Source organism: Ambystoma mexicanum, chromosome 7p, assembly GCF_040938575.1.
Source record: "Ambystoma mexicanum isolate Mex_15411 chromosome 7p, UKY_AmexF1_1, whole genome shotgun sequence".
NCBI lineage: Eukaryota > Metazoa > Chordata > Amphibia > Caudata > Ambystomatidae > Ambystoma > Ambystoma mexicanum.
In genome coordinates, this window is record NC_090939.1 from 487,339,835 (window position 1) to 487,354,025 (window position 14,191).

The 14,191-nt window shown below is 39.7% G+C and overlaps 1 long non-coding RNA gene across 1 annotated transcript in view; it reads left to right on the forward strand.

Annotated features, from left to right (window-relative positions):
* LOC138526592 (uncharacterized) overlaps positions 1-13,952 on the forward strand; it is a 34,896-nt gene extending 20,944 nt beyond the window's left edge. The window contains exons 2-3 of the long non-coding RNA XR_011283643.1: positions 12,835-12,911; positions 13,856-13,952. This is a non-coding gene — a long non-coding RNA (uncharacterized lncRNA). The remainder of the gene's footprint in view (positions 1-12,834; positions 12,912-13,855) is intronic.
* The last annotated feature ends 239 nt before the right edge of the window (positions 13,953-14,191 follow it).

Here is a 14,191-nt window from a genome sequence, read left to right on the forward strand (position 1 = left end):
GCTCTAAATTCTTGAAAATCTGGTGCATCCGATGTTTTTTCATGGATTTCTAACTCATCAAAGAAAACTTTTAATTTCAATTTCCTCACAAATTTGTATAATTCAATTTTGGTGTCAAACAATGTAGTACTGTACGTCGGTACAAAACTCAAGCCTTTCTGTAGTATGTCTTCTTCCATCTTATTTAAGGTCCTGTGGGAAATATTAATAACTAAGTTTTCTTGAGTTGTAATCGTGTTTGTGGTTTGTTTCTGGGGTTTCCTCCTCCCCCGGCGGGTTCTTTTGGTCTTGCGCCTATAAAAGCTGAAGTTGTAGGTGTTTGTGTGGATGGAGCCCTCATGTGGCTAGAATCGCTGTCCTGTGGCTGCTCTTCTTGGGTATCGGAATCTTTTTGTGCTTCTGAATCTGAGCTTGATGTGTTGTCCGAAGGGTGTTTATATGGCCTTTTAGGAGCTAGAGATACGTATTTCTCCATCCAAGTATATACCTCCTCATTGATGTAATCGTAGGTATCTCTTTTGAACTTTTTTACTTTCTTCTGCTCAAGTTCAGTTTTATACTCTTCTAGTTTAATGTTAATGTCTGCTAGAATAATATCATATTCTTCTTTGCCCAAAGAGTCTACAAGTTCTTTCTCAATTTCTTTGATCTCAATGTTGAGGGAGACCAAATTCTTGGATAATTCTTGTATCGTTAACAAAATTAGGTTAAGACTGCACTTGTTCAAAATGGCTTCCCATCTGCACACAAATTCTTTACTTTCTTTACACAGCGTGGGGCGCAATTGGATTCGCAAGCCTCTGGGAATTCGTTGGTTCTTAAAATAACGTCCCAATGTAATAGCGTGAAGCTTTCGATTAATTTCTTTACGTATTAAGTATTCAAGTTGTTTAATCCGTTTGGCCGGATCTTTGGTCGTAGTCACATGTGTGCCAATGGTGGTTTCACTAATAAGTTCAAGTATGGCAGCTGCCTCCTCGTTGGAAAACCCTAGGGTTTCTGCACATTTATACTCGTAAATTTCTATACAATAACCACCCAAGAATCCCGAATTTTTATACACTACCTAAGATACATAAAGACACAGTCAGACCACCAGGAAGACCCATTGTTGCTGGTATGAACAGCATAAATCAACCACTAGGTGTGTACATTGACTTTTTTCTCCAACCTTTGATTCAAAAGACTTTCACTTATATCAAGGACACTACACACTTTCTACAAAAGCTGAATACTGCCACTTTTCAACCAGAATACTTACTATTCACGATTGATGTTAAAAGTTTATACACATCGATACCTCATGATTTGGGAATGGAATCAGCAGAATGGCTTTTGTTGGAGTCACCTGAGGTCCGTGCACAAAAATAATTCATAATGGCTCTTCTCCAGTTTGTAGCAGAAAACTCATACTTTCAATTTCAAAATAAATTCTTCCTACAGGTTTCCGGAACATCCATGGGTGCGACTATGGCACCGTCCTATGCAAATTGTTTTATGCACAAATTTGAAATGGACAACGTACTTCATAAGCCAGATTGGAACAAGCACATACATCTATGGGTACGTTATATAGATGATGTTTTTGGAATTTGGACGAACACAGAAGCTACTTTTGACGCTTTTTTTTAATTATTTGAATAGTATTGACCAGCGGATCCAGTTTACCAGCACAACATCCAAAGACAGGATTACATTTCTGGATGTTCAAATACTCAAGAGTGATACTGGTTACAAGACTACACTTTTCCGCAAACCTACTGATCGCAATAATCTATTGCACAGATTGAGTTTCCATCAACCTAGTCTCCTGAGAAATCTGCCATACAGTCAATTACTGCGTGTGAAAAGAATAGTGAGTGATCCCGAAGACTGTCTAGCCCAACAATTATTGATGAAAGAAACATTTTTATGTCGTGGCTACAAATCATCAGAACTAGATGCTGCATCCCAGAGAGTGAATGCATGTGATCGCAGCACTTTGTTATCGGACACTGTTAAATTGCCAAGGGAATTGAAATCACCAGTATACGTCTCAACATTTTCTGTACAGAGCAATAAAATTAAAAATGCAATTAAGAAACATTGGAACATCCTCAGAAATGACACAAGAGTACAGAATCTGTTTGACCAACTTCCGGTTTTTGCATATCAAAGGAGCAGAAATTTGCGAGATGAACTGGTACATACACGCCCGAGATTGAAAGAACCTGTTACCCAACGCACGGGGACATATCCTTGTCTTCATTGTGCCAACTGTAATTTAATATTGAAAGGGAACACAATACACCATCCCCGTACAGGTCAAAAAATCCTGTTGAGAACATTTGGAACTTGCGATAGCACGAACATTATATATGGTATCAAGTGTCCCTGCGGGAAGTACTATGTAGGTCAGTCCACAAGAGCAGCGAAAGTACGTTGGAATGAACATCGTTCTTGTATCCGGAACTGCAATTCGAATTCAGCGGTGGCCCGCCACTGGATCGAAAATAGACATAACCTAACCCAAATTAAGTTTTTGATCTTAGAGGTATTGAGCAAGAAACATCCACATGAGGACCTTGGACTGCGGCTTAATAGGAGAGAAACCTTTTGGATAGATAAACTTGGTAGTTTATCTCCTCATGGACTCAATGAAGAGATTAACTATCATTGCTACATTTAACTATGACATAGTGATTCAGTGGCAACCAATATTGAAGGTTCAGTATACTCTATAGACTTTCCCTTGAACCTCAGATTTGTTGTACATGGACATCATGCTTTACGTATGACAGTATTCCACTGTATTGTGCTATTTCATCTGCTTTAGAAGTTGTTTTTTTCTGTATTTGATGCCTGGGTTTCCAGGTGACATATAATATTTATGTTTGTTTCCCTGATTGAGAAATTTTCATGTCGCTCTAAATCTGCTAAATTGGTTGATTTATATTTACATAGATGTATACACTTTGCTGCCGTGCCTCCCGGATGTCCAGTCTGGGACCCAAGGTGGCATTGTTTTCAATGCCACCATTAGCGGCAGATTTTATTTATTTTTGTTGATTCTTTTTATATTTGCCATTTTGTATGTAAACGACATAGCTGTTTTCACAGAGTATTTTTTTCATTTCTATGCTGATTCTATAATTTTATTTTAGACATTATGCACCCTAGAATTAGTACTTGACCACCATTAGACTATATAATTACTTAGTTTACACCTTGGGGACTTACAAATCGAGATTGCATAGCTATTTGAAAGTCACACGCATCGCGCCATCTTATAGACGCGATGCGGTCACGTGGTTATGTATATAACCCGTTTCCTAGCAACACCACAATACGACGATGCACTGCAGCGTTCAGACGGCTTGTCTCACGGCCGTGCTGCGTTTACAGGTATCTTTGCATTTTAGATTGTAATAGATAAACTGCTTCACTTAAACACATGTAGCCCTCTGATTACTCTAACTTTCATGCTTTTAGAAAGCCGTTGTGACCGCTGTCCTTTATTGGACCACGGGTGTTACTGACAGCCTGACACTCCTAAAAAAAGCTACACTGGCTACACACCGGTATAGAGGTACCATTTGTTATTTGTTTTTCACTCCTTTAGCCTTATTATGTTGTTGATTTACTTGTTCCTTACTGCATTTATTTTGTTGTTTATTTCCTAACATATTCCAACGCTCATATGAACATTCTACATTCTGGTATGTGTTTACATTTTCTTTATTGATTTATGCATGTGTTTCTATGTTGTGTGTTCACATTATTTCAATACAGACTTGCCCTGATGAAGGAGTTTTTATACTCCGAAATGCATTGGCATATTAAGTCCATACCTAACATGTGATGTGTAGCTGCAGCCTCACTAAGATTCCATTAGTGTTGTGCTCTTATCAATGATTTTTTGATAAATTATTATTGAATTCATTTCTGACTTGGATTCTTTTTGACTATCATTTTTGAAATTGGATACAAGCATTTTTACCTATATACAGGAATATTTTGAAGAAAGTCTTTTTAACTTCATAACCCGTTGTTTTGGGTATAACGGAGAGCAGCTGTGTGACTAAGTTGGCCATACTTAGTCTTTTCCTTCACTAGTATATAATAAGGTGCCATGTTCCACCCATCTGCCCCTCACTATAACTTTGTCGGTGTGGCGTTATCGTGCCAGTATTACTCTATACCGGCACGTTTCCCCACCCGTAAAGTGCAGGTTTGCCGGTGGAGTGGAGGAATTGCCTCCGACTAGATGCTGTAGGTTATTCTGGTACCCTACCGGCAAAAATAGCCAGTGCTGGTATTACCTGCAAATCCTCCCCATGAAGTCCATTGGGACTCCATGGAATGGGGAATTACCTCCCTTTCCCGCACTCGTAATCCAGTGGTAATACTGACGGACCAAGTGCTGATAACAGAATTTCCCTTTGCTGGTATCCTGGCGGAATTACCATCAGGATACTGGCAAACCTGCAATGAGGCCCACTGACGAGCTGACTAACTGCACATGACTTCATGGATAGCGAGCTAATGTAAGTGGCTCTTTTTTCACTGGTAACTCGCCTTGCACAGGGAATGCATTGAAAGTAATCCACCCGCTAGAGAAGGGTCTGGTTGACCCATTCCTTTCTGTAGAGGTACCGAACCACAGTCCTTGGTCCCACCTAGGACTCCATCAGTCACTGGCCCAGAAGGTGTGAATATGCCAACCAAGTCTATTATACCACCATGTGACACCGTAGGCACAGATCCTTTACGTTGATGTACCAAGCACTATTGCAGATCAGCACAGGAATATGCCTTGGGGAGAAAGTATGAGGTGTGTTTTTGGCACTTGGGGGTCATGTGCCAGTCTCTGAAAAGCAGGCTGTGCACTCTAAGGCCACATTGAAACTGCTAAACATCAGCATGTGTACTTGAGATAGTTTCGTTTGGCTGGCAGCTCAGATAACATGGCTGCCAAAGCATGAAAAAGTGTGCAGCTGTGAATTGGTGTGCAGTGCTAACACACTTTCCCTTTGTATAAATAGTGAGAACCCAGCCATTATAGTGAGTTCCTTTTGCTGAAACCTAGGTTATAAAAACATTTAGAGCTGGGGGATCTGTGAGGATCCTTGAATTTCTGGACCGCGTACACCTGATCATCATAACAGCATTACAATGCCTCTGGCTCGGGAGGATAGCTCAGGGGCAACATTCTCGCCTTGGAAGCAAGACGATACGGAGCAACACAGGTTCGATCCCTGGGTCTGCACTTAGAAACCTCTGGGTATTAAGCGCAATATAAATAACCAATCATATCTTATCATATCTTCATGCTGAAGAACCATGGCTCATGCTCTTACCTTCTACCTGGCATAATTTTCTGGAACGTATGTTCCTGCAGCCTTCTGGTGTTCATTTGAAGCATCCTGAACCTGTGCCACTCACTGCTAAGAAGGAATTTCATAACACAGTCTGGTGATAGGTTCTGTGAAGTTAATTTGATGGTCGAACAAGCTTTACACTAAATTCAAATCATCCTCTCAATTGCTGAGTGGCAGAGCAGTCAGGCCTGGACTCTGGATGAGGTAGGCTTGGTGTAAAGTACAATGGTGACAGGCTTGTAAGTAATAAAGGGCTACTCGGGTGAATACAAAAGTACTCTACCAGGTTGCATCTAGGTAAATACTATTAACATAACACTTAGTGGGATTGTCAATAGTACAATATGACAAAACAAAAGGGGTGATGGCTGGAAAGTTAAAAATACATCTAAACTTCTGGCATTGCCCTAGGCAACCCTCCACAACCATCGTTCTTCGCCTGGCAAGCCATTACAAAATGAAAAGACCATATGCAAATCAAGCTTGGTCCCACCGCAAAAGGGGCAGTTCAACCCAAACTGCATAATGACATCCCTTTTGTACAAGACCACAAGCATCCCCGGACATGTTTCAGCCTGGTTGGGCCTCATCAGTGAGGAGTAGCTTGTGTCTCTAGGCCCAGCAGGCATGGGGACCCATGTCTGGGCATGCCCGTCCCACTCCGGGTGACTAAAGCAAAACACAAAAGGTGATGGCTTGAAAGTTTAGAATACATCTTAACCTCTGGCTTTGCTCTTGTCAACCCTCCAGACCACTGTTCTTCACCTGCCAAGCCATTAGAAAAGAGAAGGACCATATGTATATAAGGCTTGGTCCTACCCCAAAAGGGGCAGTCCAGACCGAACTGCTTGATCACCTCTCTTCTGCACGAGACCACAAGCATCCCCAGATATGTTTCAGCCTTGTTGGGCCTCATCGGTGAGGAGTAGATTGGACTCTGGAGGAGGTAGGCTTGGTACAAAATACAATAGTGACAGATGGGTAAGTAATAAAGGTCCACTCGGGTGAATAAAAAAATACTCTAACAGGTTGCATGCAGATAAATACTATTAACATAACATTTAGTGGGGTGGTCAATAGAACAATATGTACACTACTCTTAAACTATTTCCGTATTTGCTGAAATCGTCCCACTTCCTTACCCCAGCCTCCTTCCGCTTACTGATATCTGCCTATTTAGGTTTCTTCACACAATCAACACATACTCAGGATTGGCATCTCAGGTCTTTGGGCAGCCCACCTATCAAAGTCTTCTCAAACCTTGCCCACAACATACTTAGGATTGCCCGTGCACATCTCTAGCCCCTCACTCATCCAAAATGTACACATGCATTCTGAACACCTCAGCTCTATACTTCGAGCACTCACTTACACACATTTTCTTTGTTTTAAATACACACCATTGCAGCCAAAACACACTCTAAAATTAATCTCTTATACCCTATTTTCCACTCAATGCCGTCCAGCAAATTAATGTCCTAGGGTCTTGTGTTCCCTAAGAGGGACTGAATGCTTCTAACTCGGACAAGGTTTATACACCACTACAGTCATAGACTGCCACTTTATTATGATTTCATTATTATTGTTATAATAATAATAATAATAATAATAATAATAATAATAATAATAATAATGATAAAAAGGCTGATAAACGTCTATGTGAATGACCATTCTTTGGGACCATAGCTATAAAGTACTCTAGAGTGTTTCCTCTGACTCTGGAGTCACATTTTCATTGTGCCTCAAACTCTTGATGATGCAGGCAGAGGTAGATACTGGTTGTTTAACCATACAGGTTGATCCTTGTGAAAGTGGGGAGCAGGAGTCTTTTCTGTCCACTTGTACCTCACACCTACTTTTTGGCTTGGCATAGATGTTTCTTGTGCATGCCTTAGTGTTATTTGCAGATGTCTGACATCCTTGTTAATGGCCGGAGTGGGAGATGTCTTTATGTCAATGGGTGGTGTCTTGGGTTGAAACTCGTGTTGACAATAAAAGGGTGACATTCCCAAAGATGCATGTACAGTATTGGTATAAGAAAACTCTGTCAAAGGTAAACATAATGACCAGTTTTCATGTTTTCACTGTAGGAAACAATGGAGGTACTGTTCGAAAATGATATTTACGCGTGCAGTTTGTTCATAGGTTTGTGGGTAATGGCTTGTGGACCAGCCTAACTCACTTTCGAGTAAGGAGCATGTGGCTCTCCAAAGGTTGACTTTGAAGTGGCTTCCTCAATCTGGCAACATCTTAGTGATCGGACCATGATGTTTGTACACATTTTCAATAATTATTTGCGGAATAGTACCACCACCTATGGAATGAAGTGTGCATATGTATGCACTTGTTTCCATAAGAGTCAGATAGACCCATTATACATTTGATGGCTATATAACTCCGCAGTGTGTTGAATCTGGCAGGACTGTTAAGAGTCCTTGATAAGTCGAATCATACAGAGATGGATGGTTCTGTACTGCATAAATAACAAAATGTGTTCCTTTTTTGTGAGATATTTATTTTATTTCAGAAAGCAAAAAGAGTGGGCACCATTATACGATATTCACATTTCTCAAATAATTGTTTCTATGTAGAAGTTTCGTTGCTCTGAAGATTCCTTGTTGTCAAATTATAAAAATTATAAAAAGGAGCTGGCTGTGACGAATAAGGAGACACCCTAATTCAAAAATACACAAGAAGCCAAAGACCAAGTCGGATGCAAGGTCACACAGCCGCTCTCTTAGAAGACCCAATCAGGGTATGTAAGTTATGGAAACTCTATAAAGCTTGATAGACTCCAAAGTAAAATTGTTTACATATTCAAAAAATAACGATAATAATGAAGGTTCAGTGGTATTTCATAAAGATTTTTATCAATCACTGGTTTTGTGAAAAAATACGTCTCTTGGTATGAGGCGTCACTAATATCTTCTTAGTGAGGAAGAAAAAAGCCAATAGCATTTTATGTCAGACCAAAACAATCTTTTGCCAATGCATTTCGGATTTACAAATCCTTCGTCAGGGCAAGTCTGTAGTTAACATGTATATTTACATAACATCCAAAAGAAAGTGTATCACAATGCACATTCACAAAAAATATAAATAACATACCAATCATTGTAGTGGTAGAAAGATCGGTTGATACATAAAAGAAAAAATAGAAAAAGAGAAAGAATGAGCAATAAGAAGTCTGTAAGTAATGAGGTTAGTGATGACAAGAAATGCAGAACGCGTTTACCTGAGAAAATGGCAGAATGCTTGCATGGACAGTGGCTTGGAGAACCAGAACCATGTGGTGGGCAGAAAGCTGCCCGGACAAAATCGGCGCCAAGGCGCAGATAAGCTGAAATGTAAGAGAGACATTGTAAGGAACCCGGGTGGGATCCGTGTAAGCAGTACGTGTCATAACATCAGGGGAGCTTACCATGAGACCAGCGAGGAGTCGGACTGTTCTCCCGCTTGCCGGCGTGTAACTGCGTTGTTTGCATCGGAGCGTTGCCCAGACAACGCTCCTTTAATAAACCACATGATCGCGGCCTAGCGAGGCGCGCGCTCTGGGACAAATGACAGCAAATAGGTTTCTAAGTGATTATTTAGAGCTATAAACTAATTATACGCCTTAATTGGAATATGTCAAGAATTGTGGAAACAAAAAAATGTAAAAACAAGGAAACTGAAAGCATAGAGATAAAAGAAATACTCCAATACAAGACAAAGTAACAGGGGTGGAACTAGTGAAAGAAGATAAGAGAGTCATAAAAGAGAAATAGCAAATACAAAAGAGCCCTAAAGAATGCTGGGCTAATAAAAGAAAGTTGCAAAGTAAATACATAGTAATAACATCTATATCAACATTATTATATATATATATATATATATATATATGACCACACTGGATCATGTCATCAAACGGCGGCATCTGAGGCTATTTTATGTAGTCATAGGAAAAATCATAGGAGAAATCAGATGCATGAGTCATGCTGCAAGTACCAACCCACTGTAATGGTGTCGTCGCCAGACGACACCTTGGCTCCCAGACCGAAGTCCAGGAAACACAGCGAGTGGTCTAAGTCCATAACACATAAGAGATATCACAGTAAATAGTTGCTAGAAATTATACCTTGAAGGCAAAGAGATTACAGAATTAAAGAAAACAGTGATAATTAATCTCCTCGTTAATCCCATTGGGAACCAGACTCCCAAGTTTGTCAATCCAGAATGACCCCTTGCGATTCAACCGCTGGTTAAGGTCTTCATGTGGGTTGTTTCTTGTGAGTACCTCTAAAACCACAAATCTAATCTGAGTAAAATTATGTCCATTCTCCAACCAGTGCCGTATTATGGCAGAGTTGGTGTTAGCATTACGAATACATGAACGATGCTCATTCCACCTTGTTTTGGCCATTCTTGTGGATTGGCCCACATAAAATTTTCCACAACGGGCATTTAATGCCATAAATTATGTTGGTGCTGTCACAGGTTCCATAGTTTTTGAGCAAAATCTTTTTCCCTGTTCTGGGATAGTTAATGGAATCTCCCTTGATAACTAAGTTGCAGTTAGTACAGTTCAGACAGGGGTATGTACCCGTCCGTTGGGTTATCGGTTCCTTAAGAGGTGGTCTTGTGTGTACAAGTTCATCTCTCAGATTCCTGCTACGTTGGTAAGCAAACACCGGTAATTCTGTGAATAAAATTTGTACTCTGATGTCATTTTTAAAGATCCCCCAGTGCTTACTGATGGTCTTCTTAATTCTGTTGCTCTGGATAGAGAATTTTGATACAAAGACAGGTGTTTTAAGTTCTCTCTTTTTTATAGGATTTTGGGTAGATAACAAGGTCTCTCGTGTCAGGCTGTTGACCCTAGCTGATGCTGTGTCCAATTCTGCTTGTTTATAGCCCCGGGCTAAAAACTTCTCTTTCATAATCTGTTGTTGGGCTAAACAATCATTGGGGTCGCTGACAATCTTCTTAACCCTTAGGAGTTGACTATATGGGAGATTTTTGAGTAAACTGGGCTGGTGAAAACTCAGACGATGTAGAAGGTTGTTGCGATCAGTAGGTTTACGGAAGATTGAAGTGCTGTAACATGTGGTCTCTTTTTTGATGGAAACATCCAAGAAGGTGATAGTGTCATAAGAAATGTTTCTCGTGAATTGGATCCGTTTATCTATGTTGTTTAGATATTCAAAGAAAGTATCGAAGGATATTCTTGTGCCTCTCCACACTCCAAAAATATCGTCAATGTACCGGGTCCAAAGGTGAATGTCATTCTTCCAACGTTGGTTATTAAGCACATTATCGGTCTCAAACTTATACATAAAGCTGTTGGCATATGAGGGTGCCATTGTCGCTCCCATAGAGTCCCCGAGGTTTGAAGGTAAAACTGATTGCGATATTGGAAGTAAGAATTGTAGGAGAGCCAGTATGAACTCTTTCTGTGCTCGAATTTCTGATGCTTGTAGCAATAGCCATTCTACTGATTCTATACCAAGGTCATGTGGTATAGACGTATATAGGCTTTTGACGTCTATGGTGAACATCAAATCATCCTGTGTAGGAGTTATACAATTAAGTTTCTGTAGAAAATGTGTGGTATCACAAGTATATGTCGAAGTTTTTTGAATAAGAGGCTGTAAAAAAAAGTCAATGTAAATACCCAGCTGTTGGTTGATGCTTTCCATACCTGCAACAATGGGTCTTCCTGGTGGATTAGTGGGATGTTTGTGAATCTTTGGTAAGGTGTAGAAGTTTGGAATCCTTGGGTGGTCTTTAAACAAAAATTGTTGGGTATGTTCGTTTATCCAATCTAGTTCGAGAACTTTATCCAGTAAAGTCTTCAGGTTCTGCTTGATCGTGACAGTTGGATCCAGATCTAAGGTGGCATAAATAATCCTATCTTGAAGTTGCTTGTTGCATTCTGCATCATAGTCAGCCGTATTCTGGATGACCAACGCTCCACCTTTATCTGCTTTTCAGCCATACTGTATGAGACATGTATCATTATTTTATGAAATGTTATGTTTTCTGACACATTTAATGTGATACATTTTTCTAAAAGGAATTGAATCTCAAAAGTGTTTGTATGTGTCATGAAATGTGTGTCATGTTTTACCAACCTTTACTGTACATTTTAAATGGTAACTGTTTTATGATGCTTTTGGTATCACAAACCCACAGATCGCAATAACCACTTTCACAGATTGAGTTTTCATCCTCCATCCACAATCAGAAGCTTACCATACAGGAAACTCTTACTAGTCAAACGTATGGTAAATTTTCAGAGTGAATATAATTGTGAGCAAGAAGAAATTATTCAGAAATTCAAGGAAAGGGCTACACAGAGAACTAGCAGCGGCCAAAGACAAAGTCGCCACAAAGGAACGCACTTCCCTACCTACACACAAAACCAAAATCATCCCAGATGACAAAGAACTAAGTATTGTGAGCAAATACGGTACACAGACCACGGGAATTAAAAAAAATCATATTGAAGCATTGGAAAGTTTATAGTGCGAAAACAAAATACAGGACCTATTTAAGGACAAGCCCATTTTTGCCTTCCAAAGGAGCGACAATCTTTGAGATTTGTTAGTTAGAACTCATTCTAAGGAGACAAACATACAGCAAACCTGTAAGAAAGGAGTATTTCCCTGCATGACTTGTAATAATTGCAATTACCAAAGGAGACACCGCCACACACCCTAGAATAGGTACTAAAATTAAGCTCAACAACTATACAACATGCAACACTGAATGCGTCATATATTCCATCTAATGCCCCTGCTGTCTTATGTATATAGCCCAAACCAGCCGTGAAGCTAGAATTAGGTGGAATGAGCACAAGTCTAACATAAGGACCAACAACCAACAATCTCTGTTTGCTAGACATTTCCAACAAGAGAGACATCAACTGACAAAAAATGTATTGCAAATCTTGGAAGTCCTCAACACAAAAAGTCGCAATATGAGTAATGCTAACAGACTTCAACAAAGAGAGGCTTTTTGGATTGACAAACCTGAAATGGTCTCTCCTCAAGGTTTCAATGAAGAGCTGGATCTATTCTGCTTTCTTTAAGGGTCATCCTTCCACACTAGCCAAATAAGGAACAATGTCCATACTCATATGCACTAACATCCAAATGTGCTTTACACTTGCATATGTATCACATGGGTTAGAAATGACACATATATCATGTCCTGCTCTGGATTGGCTACTCTTTTGGGATTAGTTAATTATACAGAGTTTTGTCAGAACTCACTATTTATAACACTGTAACACATAGGTGTCGATTCTCCTCCATCTCTTAGACATATATTCTGTCTTTATTCATGATGCTCTGTCTGCTCAATACATACCCATCTGGCTGCAACAAGCATATTATCCTTTGTATTATTTGGGCCAGTGTGTGCAGGAAATTGTAGACATACCAATTGTGCACTATTTTGAAATGTACCCTCATGTCCTCTTGTTTTGCAGTTATCCACTCAACCTTACATTGTTATCATTACATGCTGTTTACATCATGCACTGTCTGTCATATGCAGCCTTCTTTTGTAAGTATCGGTATATTACTTACTTTATTTCAACCTGTATGATCTGTGAATCTACGTAGACACATCAACTGCATTCCAGATGATAGTTAGCTCAACTGGCAGATTATTGTGTCACATTGAGAGTTATTACATATGATCCCTATTTAGTTTCAGCGTTACCCTATTTGAACTAACATACCCAGAATTGTTATGGTTACTTTGCACTATACATTCTTGTAGGCTGGTTTAGAACACTGTTTTTCCTCTTTTCTAATAAAACACCTTCTCCGTAGTATGGCACACACATACGCTCGATTCATCAAGCTGTCACCATAACAACGACTAGCTTTGGCTTACAACGTCAACAACATCATGCAGCGCGATGATGCGCCACATACTTGACTAGATCCTTTCACACTTCTGTTTGCTGTTACCATGGTTACCCAGATAACCGCTTTGCGTGTGGCAGCAGGGCAAGATTTTTGCACAGCTCAGCATTTTCATTAATGCCAGGACCAATCTAACTTGTGGAGACAGCCTACTGACTGACCTCCACCCTTACATTTTTGACTGAGGACTTGCACATCACCAAGATATAAGTGGACCAGAGTAATTTGAATTGGAGCAGCTTTGATTACCGGCCATACACAGGTCCCAGTTCCATTATGTTAGTTTAGAGTGAACAAGTGTTAGTTCACCTCAGCTAAAACTCTAGCAGATAAGCATTTATTTACAGCCACAATTGCACCAGGCTCACACACATACTTTCTCCTCGCAGACCACACACCAGCAGTTCTCCTCATAGAGAAGTTAAAGGATCATTGATTTCTGAAAATATTCCAATACAAACCAGGTATCACAATGTCATCCTGTCTATCATAATTCAGATTCAATATTCATTTTGACATGTATTTATTATTGAGTGGATCATGTGGTAAAATCAATTTATCATATTGCTCTTGTAGAGATCGCCCTGATGAAGGCCTGAGGTCCGAAATGCATCAGCAATATTGGCCTCTGTACAACAAATTAAGCAAATGAAGATTAAAAGGAAGATTTTCACACGAAATATGTTTTTTTGAATATTATTGTTTTACACTTAATATTTACTGAGTACCGAACCAGAAATTATATAAGTTATCTATTGTAGTGTTTACTACCCCCACTGGCGTCAACAAGTCTGGCGAGATTATCAACAGACAATTCTTTTGTTTTTGTTAAAATGTATGGCATGCCAATAAATCAGTATTATTACACTGTCAAGAAGAAGATCTGCTTTCAACTTTTTGGGGCCAATACCC